Raw genomic sequence first — 19,314 nt, 5'->3', positions numbered from 1 at the left:
CACGGATAAATGATTCATCGCCAGTTCCGGAATGCACAGCACTTCCGAAACATCGAGCACTTCGGTTGCATCACCCAAGTCGGCTTTGATTACCACGTTACCCCTAGCAACGACTGGTGTCTCCATGTTGTTTGCAACTATGACACTATCACTCACCTCTTCTGCTTCTTTCAGGATTGCTTTTTCGCGACACATGTGGGACGACGTGCCGGAATCGAAAATCCACTCACCCGGACTTTCACGACGATGTTGGACCATGAACGCCGAGTGTCTGTCGAACTTCTTCGGTGCTTCTTGCCCGCCTCTGCGGTGTCCTCGTGGTTCCATTTTGCCTTCTCGCTGGCATTCTGAAGCGTAATGACCCGGCTGGTTACACCGGAAACACTTCACGTTACTCTTGTTCGGTTTTGCTGGCTTTGGCTTCGCTCCGGGTTGGCCATAGAATGCCCGTCCAGACTCGCTTCCAGAGCCGTCAGGCCACTTCACGTCCTGGAGAATCTTCGCCCGTATCGTGTCCGCCCGCATCTGGATCCCTGATGCTTCCAGACCCATGATCATGGGCTCATACTGTTTCGGCAAGCCCATCAGCAGAATGCTGGACATCCACCGATCGTTCACCTCGAAGCCAATCTGCGACAGTTTGTGCCTGGTGGACATCAGCTGGTTGACGTAGTCCTCCACCGTAGCACAATCCACTAACTTTACTCCGGTCAGTTGCCGAAGTAGTCCAAATTCCCGGATGTATCCGCTGTCCTGGAATGCAGCCTTCAAACTGTCCCATGCTTCCTTGGCCGTTGCAGCGTTCTGGACAAGGCTGTAGTTCGTCGGATCGATGCTCAAACAAATGGTTGCAAGCGCACGCTCCGAAAGCTCTTCCGTCGGGTTATCCGTCCTGATGGCCGCCCACGTACCTTCTCGGATCATCACCATTTTGATTGCGAAGGACCAGGAGCTGTAGTTTTCCTGCCCTCGTAACCGCTCCGTCAATGGCAACGATAGGCTTCCTCCCGCTGGTAGGATTCTTGAATTCGTCGCCACCGGTGCTCCTCCAACGGAATCCGCTTGCTGGCTTCCTGCTCCTGCTGTTCCGGCCGGACCTCCGGCGCCTGGAAGTGCTTCTGAGCTGCTACCATTCATGCTTCGTGTTGGAGTTCTCTGGAGCGACATCAATTTTCTTCTAGTATAAAAATCTTGAAATTTTCAGTTCTTCACATCGGCGAAAAATTTTCTTCAATTGTTTGTCCGTTGCTATGGTGCCACAGGCCCATAACCTGAAGGAAAACACGTGTGGTTGCAACGGAATGACAAACTAGAATGATTTATTAAACTTAAATAATTCAAGAGTTACTATGACCAACAGAAAGGGTCTTATGTACCAGCTTTTTATACACTGTTAATTTTAATTAACGGTGATAGATTTTGGAGCTTATTATTGGTCGTTACAAGTTAACCTTTGAGATCAGGGTCGTGCAATTTCGAAAGGAAAACATGACGTACGACAGCTGTAGCAAATCGTTTCCCATACGAACGGACTGCTGTGATGCTTCATCTCTCACCCAGCAGCACACTCGTTCGCTGCTGCTTCAGAAACAAGTGTGTATGAAACATGAAATGATACACTTGGATTTTCGTTTCATTTATGAGTCATTGAAATACTTCAACATGCTGAAAACACTATTTAAACGCTTCATCTTTAAAATTTGTTGTAAGGAGTTAATACTGACGCATTTCAATACTTGTAGTAGGAGAGTTTTTAAGATCTTGGAAGAAACAGTTCTGAGTTTTTTTATTCAACATCATGAGCATAGTGAATGAACATTATGAGAGGCTGATGTATTATTACCCAAGTAACCATTAAGCAGTAAAAATGACATTAAGTCAGCTCTATAGTCGAATGTAGAACCTGGCTAACAGAGCTAATTGGTTCTATATCCTCTTATAGAGCTGCTCAAAAGCCACTTTTGGCGAATTATTCGGCTGATATACGGCCAACTTTGAAATATCGTACCAAGTCTCTGGAGCAAAAGTTGTCAAAAGTGAGACAAAGAAAAAAGAAAAAAAAAATGTTTATCTTCTGTTCTTTTCTAACTTCCTTTGCTTCCATTAAAGTTGCTTTTTTGCTACTTCATCCAGATTCTAGCTGTTGTCCTCCGAGTTCCTGATCAAGTCCAAATCCGTTGCCTTTCTCATCTGCTCCACCAATGCACCATGGGAATGGTGTGATCAAACTAGTATTTAAACCATGAAAAACAAAATAGTTTGGGCATTTCAAGGAAAATTTTGAAAATTGAAAATGATATGGGATGAGAATGATTTAGTGGTAAGGTTGGTGGTGACGAACACAGGAATTGATGCAGGAGAAGCAATGTTTATATAAATGATCGGGAAACGTTTCACAAGAAGAGGGAAACGAGCTGGAGTTTGTCTTGATTGAAAAAAATGGAATAATCAAGATAACCAAATTCCATTATCTATTTAACAACACCATTCCGATAAACATGCCAACAACAAAAATAATCCCGTTTCGTCAATCCCGTCCGACATGGATGTTTAAAATGTATTGATCATGACCGACTCGAGTCTGTTTTGGTCGAAATCTATTTTGATTGATATAAACGTCATGTGCTCCAAGCCCTGTGACAGCACTGACAAACTTCTTTACAGCTTGTAGGCTTTATATAGGCTTACAGGGCTTAATTCAGTTCTTACTGGTTATAGTGCCTATAAGCATTAGGAATGCTTATATAGAGCTACTTAGCACTGAAAAGCTGTTTAATGGCCGTTATAATGCTCAGAACAGTGCTTAGTGGTTACCTGGGTATTTTTGTGGTTAGGAAAGCCCTAAATTTAAGAGCAAATTGTACAAAGACAATTATAACTAGTAGACATTTGCTATTGTTTTCAGAACGATTGGAAAGGTTGTTCTTTTCGTAGGCTTGTTCGCGCAGAAATTCACAAGAAAACTAAATATCTTGACAATGCCTGTTAGAAGAAAAGGGATTTCCACGAAATAGTCTATTTTATTTATAAAAAATATCTTCTTCAGCATATAGGACAACTTGACGACTATTTTGGGCCAGGGTGTGAATGTCCTAATAAACCAACACCATACACGGACCGTAATGTAGACGGTTCAACAATACCGCATACTGTTCGAATTGTATTCGAATGTGGGGTTATGCACGTCTTATAGTTATCGTTTATGCGGGTGGTTATAAACAACAGATAATAATGACGGTTATATACAGGGTGTTTGTTTCCGGAGTGCAGATATTTTTAGGGTGAATAGGTCTCCATGAGTTATGAAAAAGTGCCCAGGGAATATGGGGTCGGAAATCACTGCTAAGTGAGTTAATCACATTTTAAGTTTTTTAATTTAGCTCATCTTTGAAACCCTCTATCTACTAAACTATCAGTCGTACCATCAATGTCAACGCTCGAATTGAAAGCTAATGACTTCTACTATCTTAGCCTCTTGGACGTGAACTTTGTAAAATTAGTCTAAAAGGCTTAAATTTTCAAAACATTGGAAAACATGTCGAAAAAAACAGCTCTTTTTCAGACATTTTTGATGATTTTAATATGAAAACAAATTTTCTGTTAAAAAAGTTCTTCTACAAAACACGCACGAACTTGTTCTCTAAAAATGTTTCTTTGACAGCAAAACTCTATCTTTTGTAGATTAGCTAGAAAATGATTTTGAAAATATCGCTCCAAATTGCATCAACACCATGCCAAAATAATGGTCATCACCCCATCCGTTCGTGCGTTCGTGTGATGTTGCTCTACGGTATGAGGACGACGGCAGCTGCTGGTGCTGCCGTCGCGAACAGAGAACGAGTTCGCTCTTTGTCGCGTTGTATCCCCGCCTGTGGAAGATTTCGAGGCGGAGTGTGGCTTCTGTGCCATATTCAGTTTGACGCGCACTATACACTTGTTTTGGACGGAGCGAATGCGCTGACAAAAGTGTATTTACAAGAGCATCCCTTTAAATCCTTCGCACTCGTAGCTCTGCTGCGGTGCTGTTCAGATGGGGAGGTCTATGCGTGCGGGAATTTTGAGCATGCACTAGAGAATGCACTTATTAAATGCATTTTCAAATGTACTAAATGTATTATGTGTAGCGTTATTCTTCTTCTTATTACTGGTATAACATCCCCAATGGAACAGAGCCTGTTTCTCAGCTCAGCTGATAAACATGCAGTAAAAATTTGCGGGATTTCATGGTTAATAATGCTCATAAGAAATCTGGGAAATAAATTAATCATTTTAGAAGAAGTTGTTGGTTTTTAGAGAACGTTGGGGATTTTTAGGAAATATTGAGGTCGTCCTAAGAAATTATGCTTTTGTGAAGTCTAAGCATTAAGTTGGACATTTTAGGAATAGTTGGGGATTTTTAGAAAACATTGGGGATTTTTAGGGAACAATGGGGATTTTTAGGAGATATTGAGGATGTTAAAGGAAACTTAGCAATCATGAGGGTCTTCATGAGGAATGACGCCTTTGTGAAGTCTAAGCATTAAGTTGGACATTTTAGGAGAAGTTGGGGATTTTTAGGGAACATTGAGGATTTTTTGGGAACAATGGGGATTTTTAGGAGATATTGAGGATGTTAAAGGAAACTTAGGAATCATGAGGGTCTTCATGGGAAATGACGCCTTTGTGAAGTCTAAGCATTAAGTTGGACATTTTAGGAGAAGTTGGGGATTTGTAGGAAACATTGGGGATTTTTAGGAGATATTGAGGATGTTAAAGGAAACATGGGAATCATGAGGGTCTTCATGGGAAATGACGCCTTTGTGAAGTCAAAGCATTAAGTTGGACATTTTAGAAGAAGTTGTTGGTTTTTAGAGAACGTTGGGGATTTTTAGGAAATATTGAGGTCGTCATAAGAAATTATGCTTTTGTGAAGTCTAAGCATTTTGTTGAACATTTTAGGAATAGTTGGGGATTTTAAGAAAACATTGGGGATTTTTAGGGAACATTGGGGATTTTTAGGGAACAATGGGGATTTTTAGGAGATATTGAGGATGTTAAAGGAAACTTAGGAATCATGAGGGTCTTCATGGGAAATAACGCCTTTGTGAAGTCTAAGCATTAAGTTGGACATTTTAGGAGAAGTTGGGGATTTTTGGGGAACATTGAGGATTTTTTGGAGATATTGAGGATGTTAAAGGAAACTTAGGAATCATGAGGGTCTTCATGAGGAATGACGCCTTTGTGAAGTCTAAGCATTAAGTTGTACATTTTAGGAGAAGTTGGGGATTTTTAGGGAACATTGAGGATTTTTAGGAGATATTGAGGATGTTAAAGGAAACTTAGGAATCATGAGGGTCTTCATGAGGAATGACGCCTTTGTGAAGTCTAAGAATTAAGTTGGACATTTTAGGAGAAGTTGGGGATTTTTAGGGAACATTGGGGATTTTTTGGGAACAATGGGGATTTTTAGGAGATATTGAGGATGTTAAAGGAAACTTAGGAATCATGAGGGTCTTCATGGGAAATGACGCCTTTGTGAAGTCTAAGCATTAAGTTGGACATTTTAGAAGAAGTTGTTGGTTTTCAGAGAACGTTGGGGATTTTTAGGAAATATTGAGGTCGTCATAAGAAATTATGCTTTTGTGAAGTCTAAGCATTAAGTTGAACATTTTAGGAATAGTTGGGGATTTTAAGAAAACATTGGGGATTTTTAGGGAACATTGGGGATTTTTAGGGAACAATGGGGATTTTTAGGAGATATTGAGGATGTTAAAGGAAACTTAGGAATCATGAGGGTCTTCATGGGAAATGACGCCTTTGTGAAGTCTAAGCATTAAGTTGGACATTTTAGGAGAAGTTGGGGATTTTTAGGGAACATTGGGGATTTTTAGGAGATATTGAGGATGTTAAAGGAAACATGGGAATCATGAGGGTCTTCATGGGAAATGACGCCTTTGTGAAGTATAAGCATTAAGTTGGACATTTTAGGAATAGTTGGGGATTTTTAGAAAACATTGGGGATTTTTAGGGAACATTGGGGATTTTTAGGGAACAATGGGGATTTTTAGGAGATATTGAGGATGTTAAAGGAAACTTAGGAATCATGAGGGTCTTCATGGGAAATGACGCCTTTGTGAAGTCTAAGCATTAAGTTGGACATTTTAGGAGAAGTTGGGGATTTTTAGGGAACATTGGGGATTTTTAGGAGATATTGAGGATGTTAACCCTAAAAGGGATACCTGGGGTCCATTGGACCCCAGGCGCCTTTCAGAGCTCGTCTATGATGGAACACACTCAGCGAGGTGACGAAACTGAGGCCATGAAGGTATCCCTTTTAGGGTTAAAGGAAACTTAGGAATCATGAGGGTCTTCATGGGAAATGACGCCTTTGTGAAGTCTAAGCATTAAGTTGGACATTTTAGAAGAAGTTGTTGGTTTTTAGAGAACGTTGGGGATTTTTAGGAAATATTGAGGTCGTCATAAGAAATTATGCTTTTGTGAAGTCTAAGCATTAAGTTGAACATTTTAGGAATAGTTGGGGATTTTAAGAAAACATTGGGGATTTTTAGGGAACATTGGGGATTTTTAGGGAACAATGGGGATTTTTAGGAGATATTGAGGATGTTAAAGGAAACTTAGGAATCATGAGGGTCTTCATGGGAAATGACGCCTTTGTGAAGTCTAAGCATTAAGTTGGACATTTTAGGAGAAGTTGGGGATTTTTAGGGAACATTGAGGATTTTTAGGAGAAATTGAGGATGTTAAAGGAAACTTAGGAATCATGAGGGTCTTCATGAGGAATGACGCCTTTGTGAAGTCTAAGCATTAAGTTGGACATTTTAGGAGAAGTTGGGGATTTTTAGGGAACATTGGGGATTTTTAGGAGATATTGAGGATGTTAAAGGAAACTTAGGAATCATGAGGGTCTTCATGGGAAATAACGCCTTTGTGAAGTCTAAGCATTAAGTTGGACATTTTAGGAGAAGTTGGGGATTTTTGGGGAACATTGAGGATTTTTTGGAGATATTGAGGATGTTAAAGGAAACTTAGGAATCATGAGGGTCTTCATGAGGAATGACGCATTTGTGAAGTCTAAGCATTAAGTTGTACATTTTAGGAGAAGTTGGGGATTTTTAGGGAACATTGGGGATTTTTAGGAGATATTGAGGATGTTAAAGGAAACTTAGGAATCATGAGGGTCTTCATGAGGAATGACGCCTTTGTGAAGTCTAAGAATTAAGTTGGACATTTTAGGAGAAGTTGGGGATTTTTAGGGAACATTGGGGATTTTTTGGGAACAATGGGGATTTTTAGGAGATATTGAGGATGTTAAAGGAAACTTAGGAATCATGAGGGTCTTCATGGGAAATGACGCCTTTGTGAAGTCTAAGCATTAAGTTGGACATTTTAGGAGAAGTTGGGGATTTTTAGGGAACATTGGGGATTTTTAGGAGATATTGAGGATGTTAAAGGAAACTTAGGAATCATGAGGGTCTTCATGGGAGATAACGCCTTTGTGAAGTCTAAGCATTAAGTTGTACATTTTAGGAGAAGTTGGGGATTTTTGGGGAACATTGAGGATTTTTTGGAGATATTGAGGATGTTAAAGGAAACTTAGGAATCATGAGGGTCTTCATGAGGAATGACGCCTTTGTGAAGTCTAAGCATTAAGTTGTACATTTTAGGAGAAGTTGGGGATTTTTAGGGAACATTGAGGATTTTTAGGAGATATTGAGGATGTTAAAGGAAACTTAGGAATCATGAGGGTCTTCATGAGGAATGACGCCTTTGTGAAGTCTAAGAATTAAGTTGGACATTTTAGGAGAAGTTGGGGATTTTTAGGGAACATTGGGGATTTTTAGGGAACAATGGGGATTTTTAGGAGATATTGAGGATGTTAAAGGAAACTTAGGAATCATGAGGGTCTTCATGGGAAATGACGCCTTTGTGAAGTCTAAGCATTAAGTTGGACATTTTAGGAGAAGTTGGGGATTTTTGGGAACATTGGGGATTTTTAGGGAACAATGGGGATTTTTAGGAGATATTGAGGATGTTAAAGGAAACTTAGGAATCATGAGGGTCTTCATGGGAAATGACGCCTTTGTGAAGTCTAAGCATTAAGTTGGACATTTTAGGAGAAGTTGGGGATTTTGAGGGAACATTGGGGATTTTTAGGAGATATTGAGGATTTTTAGGGAACAATGGGGATTTTTAGGAGATGAGAGCGCAGTAGGCGTAGCCGCGTGCAGACGTGTTTTGTTTTGCTCGTCGCGTTTCTTTCGCGTTCGCCAATTTTTTTTTTGTGATTCTGCTGACGGTTTGGCCGGTGCTACGCCATCCGGATAGTTTCCGCGTGTGAAAGAATGCTTGTTCTGCGAGAATTTCAATAGAATCATCGTTTCCAAATGACTAGTCGTGTGACTAGTGCGATTGCGGGGGGTATCAAAGATTGTGCGTGTTTGAATGCCGCTGCTAAAGTAGTTCGGGTTCGGAAACGGTGCTGAAATTCGTTTCCAGAGTGTAGGAATGTGCCGTCAATTTCGCGTTTTCACGTAGAACGGTCAATGGCGCTACGCCTTCCAGTAGTTTTTCATTGTAAAGTCCGTATGACTGCAGTTTTGTTCCGTGTTTTTTTTACGTATGCGGCTATTAAACTACCGCCATGCCATCAGTGATTCGCGAGGGATTAGAGAATCATCCCGTGTGGCTCAACATTCATAATTTCGTGAGAGCTAAAGTGACGTGTGTTCAAATGATGACTGACTGCAAGCGCAACGGTGGCGAAACGAAGAGGAAGCCTGACTGCACAATGAAGACGTTGCCTTGGTGATGGCAGCGCTACCTTGGATTGGATGGATTCCGGTGAGAATGTTCCGATTACTTTTACTACAACAAATGAACTAAATACGCGCCAGTTTCAAAGATTCTCTTTGAATCAGGAAGTGTGTTTGCATTATCATTATCCAAATGATAACGGTAATGTACACATGCGGGGCTTATTGTAAGTGAAAGTGACTTCTGAATGGACGTGTCTCTCCAGCCATTCTGAAATGGGTCTCTGAATCTGCAATAGAGCTATCACCTTCTAACTCCCGGACTAAAGCTTTTTGCAAAAGCATCAAAATGATATTGCAGAAAACTTTCTTCCATAATACCACTGCCGGACAGTGGGGGTTAGTTGGATCACACACACACACACACACACACACACACACAATGGGGATTTTTAGGAGACATTGAGAATGTTAAAGGAAACTTAGGAATCATGAGGGTCTTCATGGGAAATGACGCCTTTGTGAAGTCTAAGCATTAAGTTGGACATTTTAGGAGAAGTTGGGGATTTTTAGGGAACATTGGGGATTTTTAGGGAACAATGGGGATTTTTAAGGAGATATTGAGGATGTTAAAGGAAACTTAGGAATCATGAGGGTCTTCATGGGAAATGACGCCTTTGTGAAGTCCAAGCATTAAGTTGGACATTTTAGAAGAAGTTGTTGGTTTTTAGAGAACGTTGGGGATTTTTAGGAAATATTGAGGTCGTCATAAGAAATTATGCTTTTGTGAAGTCTAAGCATTAAGTTGGACATTTTAGGAATAGATTTTTAGAAAACATTGGGGATTTTTAGGGAACATTGGGGATTTTTAGGGAACAATGGGGATTTTTAGGAGATATTGAGGATGTTAAAGGAAACATAGGAATCATGAGGGTCTTCATGGGAAATGACGCCTTTGTGAAGTCTAAGCATAAAAGCACTGCCGATCAGTGGGAGATGGATTGTACACACACACACACACACAACATTGGGGATTTTAGAAGATATTGGGAGGTCAAAAGCAAGCAAGGAATCATGAGAGTCTTCATGGACAATAATGTCTTTTTGAAATCTAAGCATTAAGTTGGATATTTTAGGAGAAGCTGGGGATTTCTATAGAACGTTGGGGTTTTTTAGGAGATATTTAGGATGTTAAAGGAAACATAGGAATCATGAGGGTTTTCATGGGAAATGATGCTTTTGTGAAGTCTAAGCATTAAGTTAGACATTTTAGGAGAAGTCGGGGATTTTTATGGAACGTTGGGGATTTTTAAGAGATATTGAGGATGTTAAAGGAAACTTAGGAATCATGAGGGTCGTCATGGGAAATGATGTCTTAGTGAAGTCTAAGCATTAAGTAGGACATTTTAGGAGAAGTTGGGGATTTTTAAGAGATATCGAGGATGTTAGAAGAAACATGGGAAATTATGCCTTTGTGAAGTCTAAGCATTAAGTTGGACATTTAAGGAGAAGTTTTGGATTTTAAGGGAACATTTGGGATTTTAGAAGATATTGGGAGGTCAAAAGCAAGCAAGGAATCATGAGAGTCTTCATGGACAATAATGTGTTTTTGAAATTTAAGGACATTTTTGGAGAAGTTGAGATTTTTAGGGAACGTTGGGAGTTTTTAGAGAACGTTGAGGATTTTATGGAGACATTAAGGATGTTAAAAGAAACTTAGAAATTATGAAGGTTGCCATGGGAAATGATGCTCTTGGGAAATCAAAACATTAAGTTGGACATTTTGAAAGAAGTTGGGGATTTTTAGGGAACTTTGGGAATTTTCAGAGAACGTTCTCTGAAAATCATTGACTTTGCCTAAAATGTTCAACTTAATGCGTAGATTTCACAAAGACATCATTTCCCATGAAGACCCTCATGATTCCTAGCTTGCCTTTGACCTCTCAATATCTCCTAAAATCCCCAACGTTCCCTAAAATCCCAAACTTTTCCAAAAAATCCCCAACGTTCTCTAAAAATCCCCAACTTCTCCTAAAATGTCCAACTTAATAATGCTAAGACTTCACAAAGGCATAATTTCCCATGGAGACCCTCATGATTTTTAACTTGTCTTTTACCTCCCAATATCTCCTTAAATCCACAACGTTCCCTAAAATCCCAAACCTTTGGGGCTGTTCATAAACCACGTAAACCAAAATTTGGTCATCTCAGACCCCCCCCCCTCCCCCCTCGTAGACTTTTGTCCATACAAAAAATTTGAAATTTGTATGGAGCGTAGACTTTGACCAGACCCCCCCCCTCCCCCCAAAAAGTCTACGTGGTTTATGAATGGCACCTTTCTAAACAATCCCCAACATTCTCTCAAAATCCCCAACGTTCCCTAAAAATCCCCAACTTCGCCAAAATTTCCAACTCAAAGCTTAGATTTCCCAGAAGCATCGTTTCCCATGAAGACCCTCATGATTCCTAAGTTTCCTTTAACATCCTCAATATCTCCCATAAATCCCCAACGTTCCCGTAATCTCCCAAACCTTTCCAAAAAAATCCACAACGTTCCCTAAAAATCCCCAACTTCTCCTAAAATGTATATTTTAATGCTTAGACTTCACAAAGGCATAATTTCCCATGCAGACCCTCATGATTCCTAAGTTCCCTTTAACATCCCCAATGTCTACTAAAAATCTTCAACGTTCTCTAAAAATCCCAACTTCTCCTAAAATGTCCAATTTAATGCCTAGATTTCACAAAGGCGTAATTTCCCATGAAGACCCTCATGATTCCCATGTTTCCTTTAACATCCTAAATATCTCCTAAAAATCCCCAATATTCCCTAAAAATCCCCGACTTCTCCTAAAATGTCCAACTTAATGCTTAGACTTCACAAAGGCGTCATTTCCCATGAAGACCCTCATGATTCCTAAGTTTCCTTTAACATCCTCAATATCTCCTAAAAATCCCCATTGTTCCCTAAAAATCCCCGACTTCTCCTAAAATGTCCAACTTAATGCTTAGATTTCAAAAAGACATTATTTTCCATGAAGAATCTCATGATTCCTTGCTTGCTTTTGACCTCCCAATACATATCTTTTAAAATCCCCAACGTTCCTTTAAAATCCAAAACTTCTCCTAAGATGTCCAACTTAATGCTTGGACTTCACAAAGGCATAATTTCCCATGAAGATCCTCATGATTCCTATGTTTCCTTTAACATCCTCAATATCTCCTAAAAATCCCCAAGTTCTCCTAAAATGTCCAACTTAATGCTTAGACTTCACAAAGGCGTAATTTCCCATGAAGACCCTCATGTTTCCTAAGTTTCCTTTAACATCCTCAATTAAAAATCCTCAAACATCCCCAACTTCTCCTAAAATGTCCAACTTAATGCTTAGACTTCACAAAGGCGTCATTTCCCATGAAGACCTTTATGATTTCTAAGTTTCCTTTAACATCCTCAATATCTCCTAGAAATCCCCAATGTTTTCTAAAAATCCCCGAGTTCTCCTAAAATGTCCAACTTAATGCTTAGACTTCACAAAGGCGTAATTTCCCATGAAGACTCTCATGATTCCTAAGTTTCCTTTAACATCCTCAATATCTCCTAAAACTCCTCAATGTTAACTAAAAATTCCCAACTTCTCCTAAAATGTCCAACTTAATGCTTAGACTTCACAAAGGCGTAATTTCCCATGAAGACCCTCATGATTCCTAAGTTTCCTTTAACATCCTCAATATCTCCTAAAAATCCTCAATGTTCCCTAAAAATCCCCAACTTCTCCTAAAATGTCCAACTTAATGCTTAGACTTCACAAAGGCGTAATTTCCCATGAAGACCCTCATGATTCCTAAGTTTCCTTTAACATCCTCAATGTCTCCTAAAAATCCCCAACTTCTCCTAAAATGTCCAACTTAATGCTTAGACTTCACAAAGGCGTCATTTCCCATGAAGACCCTCATGATTCCCATGTTTCCTTTAACATCCTCAATATCTCCTAAAAATCCTCAATGTTCCCTAAAAATCCCCAACTTCTCCTAAAATGTCCAACTCAATGCTTAGACTTCACAAAGGCGTCATTTCCCATGAAGACTCTCATGATTCCTAAGTTTCCTTTAACATCCTCAATATCTCCTAAAAATCCCCAATGTTCCCTAAAAATCCCCAATGTTTTCTAAAAATCCCCAACTATTCCTTAAATGTCCAACTTAATGTTTAGACTTCACAAAAGCATCATTTCCCATGAAGACCCTCATGATTCCTAAGTTTCCTTTAACATCCTCAATATCACCTAAAAATCCCCAATGTTCCCTAAAAATCCCCAACTTCTCCTAAAATGTCCAACTTAATTCTTAGACTTCACAAAGGCGTCATTTCCCATGAAGACCCTCATGATTCCTAAGTTTCCTTTAACATCCTCAATATCTCCTAAAAATCCCCAATGTTCCCTACAAATCCCCAACTTCTCCTAAAATGTCCAACTTAATGCTTAGACTTCACAAAGGCGTCATTTCCCATGAAGACCCTCATGATTCCTAAGTTTCCTTTAACATCCTCAATATCTCCTAAAAATCCCCATTGTTCCCTAAAAATCCCCAATGTTCCCTAAAAATCCCCAATGTTTTCTAAAAATCCCCAACTATTCCTAAAATGTCCAACTTAATGCTTAGACTTCACAAAGGCGTCATTTCCCATGAAGACCCTCATGATTCCCATGTTTCCTTTAACATCCTCAATATCTCCTAAAAATCCCCAATGTTCCCTAAAAATCCCCAACTTCTCCTAAAATGTCCAACTTAATGCTTAGACTTCACAAAGGCGTCATTTCCCATGAAGACCCTCATGATTCCTAAGTTTTCTTTTAACATCCTCAATATCTCCTAAAAATCCCCATTGTTCCCTAAAAATCCCCAATGTTCCCTAAAAATCCCCAATGTTTTCTTAAAATCCCCAACTATTCCTAAAATGTTCAACTTAATGCTTAGACTTCACAAAAGCATAATTTCTTATGACGACCTCAATATTTCCTAAAAATCCCCAACGTTCTCTAAAAACCAACAACTTCTTCTAAAATGTCCAACTTAATGCTTAGACTTCACAAAGGCGTCATTTCCCATGAAGACCCTCATGATTCCTAAGTTTCCTTTAACATCCTCAATATCTCCTAAAAATCCCCATTGTTCCCAAAAAATCCCCAATGTTCCCTAAAAATCCCCAACTTCTCCTAAAATGTCCAACTTAATTCTTAGACTTCACAAAGGCGTCATTCCTCATGAAGACCCTCATGATTCCTAAGTTTCCTTTAACATCCTCAATATCTCCTAAAAATCCTCAATGTTCCCTAAAAATCCCCAACTTCTCCTAAAATGTACAACTTAATGCTTAGACTTCACAAAGGCGTCATTCCTCATGAAGACCCTCATGATTCCTAAGTTTCCTTTAACATCCTCAATATCTCCAAAAAATCCCCATTGTTCCCAAAAAATCCCCAGTGTTCCCTAAAAATCCCCAACTTCTCCTAAAATGTCCAACTTAATCCTTAGACTTCACAAAGGCGTCATTCCTCATGAAGACCCTCATGATTCCTAAGTTTCCTTTAACATCCTCAATATCTCCTAAAAATCCCCATTGTTCCCTAAAAATCCCCAATGTTTTCTAAAAATCCCCAACTATTCCTAAAATGTCCAACTTAATGCTTAGACTTCACAAAAGCATAATTTCTTAGGACGACCTCAATATTTCCTAAAAATCCCCAACGTTCTCTAAAAACCAACAACTTCTTCTAAAATGATTAATTTATTTCCCAGATTTCTTATGAGCATTATTAACCATGAAATCCCGCAAATTTTTGCTGCATGTTTATCAGCTGAGCTGAGAAACAGGCTCTGTTCCATTGGGGATGTTATACCAGTAATAAGAAGAAGAATAACGCTACACATAATACATTTAGTACATTTGAAAATGCATTTAATAAGTGCATTCTCTAGTGCATGCTCAAAATTCCCGCACGCATAGACCTCCCCATCTGAACAGCACCGCAGCAGAGCTACGAGTGCGAAGGATTTAAAGGGATGCTCTTGTAAATACACTTTTGTCAGCGCATTCGCTCCGTCCAAAACAAGTGTATAATGCGCGTCAAACTGAATATGGCACAGAAGCCACACTCCGCCTCGAAATCTTCCACAGGCGGGGATACAACGCGACAAAGAGCGAACTCGTTCTCTGTTCGCGACGGCAGCACCAGCAGCTGCCGTCGTCCTCATACCGTAGAGCAACATCACACGAACGCACGAACGGATGGGGTGATGACCATTATTTTGGCATGGTGTTGATGCAATTTGGAGCGATATTTTCAAAATCATTTTCTAGCTAATCTACAAAAGATAGAGTTTTGCTGTCAAAGAAACATTTTTAGAGAACAAGTTCGTGCGTGTTTTGTAGAAGAACTTTTTTAACAGAAAATTTGTTTTCATATTAAAATCATCAAAAATATCTGAAAAAGAGCTGTTTTTTTCGACATGTTTTCCAATGTTTTGAAAATTTAAGCCTTTTAGACTAATTTTACAAAGTTCACGTCCAAGAGGCTAAGATAGTAGAAGTCATTAGCTTTCAATTCGAGCGTTGACATTGATGGTACGACTGATAGTTTAGTAGATAGAGGGTTTCAAAGATGAGCTAAATTAAAAAACTTAAAATGTGATTAACTCACTTAGCAGTGATTTCCGACCCCATGTTCCTTGGGCACTTTTTCATAACTCATGGAGACCTATTCACCCTAAAAATATCTGCACTCCGGAAACAAACACCCTGTATATTTATATAGATTGACATAGGTTTGCATATGGAATTTACAAGATACGTTCTGTAATGTATAATAGTTTAAGGTGCTCGACTTAAGCCAAAACTGATAAAAAAAGAGTTATGTGTAGCTACTTCGCAGAATTGTATGCTACGGATTGATGATTTATGAATAAGTGGGGGTTTCTATGAAGAAGCAAAATTAATGCTATGAATGTAATGTATGTGAAATAGACGAGAGTATGACAGGCTTGAAGCAAGACACTGTGCAAACGGGAGAAACTCTTAGAAATTGTGAACAACTCTATGTGAAAAATTCCCATTGAATCTAATTGTTTTCCTTCAGCACATATAACACTTTGGTGCAGACGTGAGAAAAGTTGAGAAGTTGTAAATAATCCTGAGCAACACTTTGTACGCAGATTTTCCCCCGTGAGTCGTGATATCTGTCTTGCCCCTAGATGACAAGGCATCTCTTCTGTATGATCGGAGAGGACTCAGATAATAAATCTGTAGCTGGTTGTTACGTATGTGATTAATAGCGTGGGAGAATGTGTACCATATTCAGTGGTCGAATTCAAGAAAATCATACAATAAGAAAGATGTACTTGTTTAGACGAAAAGTTATTCTAAGCATTTCTTCATTTAAAGAAGGAAGGGGGTGTAGGGTTCGAACTAGCATGTACTTGCTGGGTTTACATTGAATGTGTAAAGAGTGGATTTTGGGTTGTCACTGATCAGCGTGTAGAGTGACAGGCGCCGGAGCGGAGGAAGGAACGGTGGCGGAGAAGTACGAGTAGCACCGGTGATAGGCAGACAAGAGGAAGTTATCGAGGCACCGGATTACCGGAGTGGACTGTGGCGAGTGTCCTCCCGGATGAGAACCCTACAAAAAGTGAGACAAAGAAAAAAGAAAAAGAAATTGTTTATTGTTATATTCGTGAGACGTAGCTCACGGAGACATTCTTTCATAAAGCTAAATGGACCGAGCATGTCTGTAGTCAAACTAGAACTAACTATATTTCTGTATTGAGGATACACTGGCTGGACGTATTCGAAGATACACTCATGAGAACCCAGACAGTTGGGTTCGGGCATTTTACCGATGAATCCTAGTCGTAACAACTCCTTCCCCCTTTAGATGTTATTTATTTAAAATAACTAGCTGGCTTTTGTTTAAATTATTTTCAAAATGTCTTAAGTTATGACAAACCGATTCAGAACGCTCCAAAAATATGAAACTTTACAAACATTGAAATTTGAACATTAAATGGATGAATTATCAACAATTTGGACTCATAACATTTAAACAATTAACATTGATCTATACATATACGCAAAACAACTGAATCTTATTCTCTAACAATTTCTTTTACAGTTGTACACTTCGCTTCTATCGCTCCAAACAGGGTGGCCACTCAGAGCGGCAAATAAAATTCCCGAGTTTTTCCCGGTTTTCCCGGTAGCTTTTTGAAGATTTTCCCGATTCTGAAATATGATACACAGTGAAAATTAAACGTAACCTGCCAAGAAAATATTAAGAGATTTAATATTGAATATTTTCAAATCTTCGGATTTAACAAAGTATTGATATGACCCTTGAAAAAAGTTTATAACTAATTTAGTAAACATTTAGCTAAATAAGTCGTGTGTTGTTTGATCTTTTTGTCTTGTATATAATGAGGGGCATTAAAGCTACAACAACTTCATTAGAGATTGGTTAAATTCGTAGATAACCAACTAGTACAAATTATGCAGTTATTAAAGAAAACAAAAATAAAGAGGATGATCCTGGGGGGTCGAAAGCCTTAGAGAAAGCACTATGAATAGGCTCAGTGTACCAGTTATGGCTATCCAGCAATTTACGAGCGCTAATGGCCGCCAAGATTAAGCTCGCTTTTTGGTAGGGATAAGCCGATCTGACGTTGGCTTGTGTCGTTTGACAGCTGATCGATAAGTTTTATGATCGATCTTATCGACCAGCTGTCAAACGACACAAGCCAAACGTCAGATCTCCTTATCGCTACCAGAAAGCGAGCATGATTGTGGCGGCCATCAGCGCTCGTAAATTGCTGGATAGTACCTCAAATTCGCCATAGTTGATTTTCAACCTTTAAAGATATAAATCAACAAGAAAAATTTCGTGAACAATAGATCACGATCACAAAAGATGATTGGTATCATTCAAACTTCACAATTTGGTCAAATTATGGTAGAAATGAATCATTTTCCTTAACTTTTCGGCCTCCTTGCACCCTATTTCGCCATAGTGTACCAGTTATGGCAAATCCCATAAGGAATGCATGTAAATAGTGCGAAGTGGAACCCAAATTAACAAATGTGTCCATAACTGGTACAGGGTTCCTATCATTGGCACACGCCGTAATAAATACTAAAAGTAGTTTTGGCTCCGGTTTCATATTTTTCCAGTAAAGTATGGAAACTAATCTTTCATTTGACTTATTGTTTACATTCGTCGGTCTTCTTCTTATTTTTGTAGAAATAGTTTTTCTTAGGTGGTGCGATAACTGGTACAGGCACCCTATAGGATTTGTTGTACGAATCTAATAATAGGTGGATTTCTTATAAGATTATATATTATATAACCAGTTATATAACCAGTTATATAACCAGATTCCATTATCTATTTAACAACACCATTCCGATAAACATTCCAACATGGATGTTTAAAATGTATTGATCATGACCGACTCGAGTCTGTTTTGGTCGAAATCTATTTTGATTGATATAAACGTCATGTGCTCCAAGCCCTGTGACAGCACTGACAAACTTCTTTACAGCTTGTAGGCTTTATATAGGCTTACAGGGCTTAATTTAGTTCTTACTGGTTATAGTGCCCATAAGCATTAGGAATGCTTATATAGAGCTATTTAGCACTGAAAAGCTGTTAAATGGCTGTTATAATGCTCGGAACAGTGCTTAGTGGTTACCTGGGACATTTATAGGGTTCTGACAAAATATGAAATGCAATCCAATATTGATTGCCAACTTTCAGACAATTTCGGGCAGCGGTCAAGTACTAGAGAGGTAAACCTTTCCCTGCCACGGACTTCAAGTTGTTAAGCTCAAGTATCGAACCCTGAAACGGAATGCCCGATTAGGATTAGTTTTCCTAGACAAAACCAAACAATGAACACAGCAACAAATACTGTGAACTAAAAGGCAAACTGCCAAATAAAATACAATTCCAGGATGACTGATGGACCCAAACCAATGCATGAAACCTCGTCATCCTGTGATCGGAAGATGTTATCCATCTGGATAACAGGGCAAATTCATGTTATGTGTCGTGTTGCGTCAATTTGTGATGTCTGTAAATTGTACATTTGTAAGGTTCTGTGTATCGTGAAGTGGTAATACTTTGTAAAAATTAATTTCTTTTATTTTTGTAACATGGCGCCCAACGTGGGGCCCTTGCATTTGTAGGGTTCCATGTTGTGTTTTGTAACATGGCGCCCAACTAAAAAACCCCGTGTATGCAAATGAAGGCTAGTTGGAAGGATTATAATGACAGTTTTAAGGCCATTTTATTTTTGTGGACAGTTAACCTCCATAAAAGTAAAGTTTAATTTAGGTTAGATTTATTCGTTACGTGATTTGGAGAGCAGTTTGGCTTTCGGGTAACAATCTATTTTTTTGAGTTAAGGTGTTTTCTGGGGACTTGTTAGTCCTGTTCACCGCTACGTTTCTGGAAAGCATTGTGGCTTTCGGGTAGCATAACTCGTTTTGGTTTTGTTTTGTGTTTAGGTT

Source organism: Aedes albopictus, chromosome 1 (genome assembly GCF_035046485.1).
Source record: "Aedes albopictus strain Foshan chromosome 1, AalbF5, whole genome shotgun sequence".
In the NCBI taxonomy this organism is placed as follows: Eukaryota; Metazoa; Arthropoda; class Insecta; order Diptera; family Culicidae; genus Aedes; species Aedes albopictus.
This window is presented reverse-complemented; position numbering follows the sequence as displayed.